Genomic DNA, 1146 nt, shown 5'->3' with positions numbered 1-1146 from the left:
GGTAGGTTTTGAAATTTTTTGTATATACCTATGAATATTTGGCGTAGATTCTGGAATTTTTTGGAATTAGGTGCTTGCTCTTCACGAAATAGAAATCGTGAAATTCTTGTGTTACGAATGAAAATTTTTTGGGGAAAATTATATTGAGTAAATTTTGAAATTTTTCGTATGTAGCTATGAATATATAGAGTAGATCCAAATCATGACAACTAGATGACAAATTATAAAATCCTTGGGTTCCGAATGAAAATTTTTTTGGGAAAAGTGTGATGGGGTAGGTTTCGAAATTTGTCGTATGTAGCTATGAATATTTAGCGTAGATTCTAGAATTTTTTGAAATTAGGTACTTATTCTTTACGAAATAAAAATCATAAAATCCTTGTATTGCCAATGAAAATTTTCAGGATTAATCCTTTCACAAGTGTCCCACTCGAGTAGTCGAAGAAAAATTGATCTCAATTTAGTATCTGTTGGATTATTTGGAGAAATGTGTACGTTGTAGTGGGGACAGCAAAAATGAACATACCGAGACAGGTTAATATAAACATATTCATATAGGAGAATGATACAGTAACCGTATGTTTAGTATGAGTGGACGCTGATATTTTCTTTTCTTATTTCTTCGCTTTTTATCAAGCTCTTATCGTTGCATACAGACGTACCTTCCTCGAGTGCAAATAAAGAACAACTTTCTACCTAAGAAATACCACATCTAATAATCAATCACCAAAATCCAACAATTCTTCACAAAATATAAATCGCGAAATCATCGCATTCAGAATAAAAACTGTCACGATTAACCGTGACACTCGAGTACTCGACGAAAAATTGATCTCGGTTCATTATCCCCACGAACCACGCTACCAAAGCGACAAACTCTTTAAAAAAAAGCTAACTTAGTCACGAAAGGGTTGAACTGTCGTTCCCCCATCTTTCCTTCCCTCTCAAAAGAAGCATCGAAGTCTCCGCAAGACGTTAAAACACAGTCGTATCAACGATACCGCTAACTTTCCCCACCAAAAAAAAAAAAAAAAAAAAAAAGAAAAACCAAAAAACGCACTATCACCGTTTCAAGAACATTTTTCTCCAAGTGCAAGATAGCGGTTTCGCGAAAGGCACGCTTGCTCGAAAACCGCGTCGGCAAAA

The sequence above is a fragment of the Habropoda laboriosa genome, unplaced genomic scaffold (genome assembly GCF_001263275.1).
Source record: "Habropoda laboriosa isolate 0110345459 unplaced genomic scaffold, ASM126327v1 scaffold40, whole genome shotgun sequence".
In the NCBI taxonomy this organism is placed as follows: domain Eukaryota; kingdom Metazoa; phylum Arthropoda; class Insecta; order Hymenoptera; family Apidae; genus Habropoda; species Habropoda laboriosa.
The sequence above is the reverse complement of the archived record's forward strand: the minus strand, read 5'-3'. Positions refer to the sequence as shown.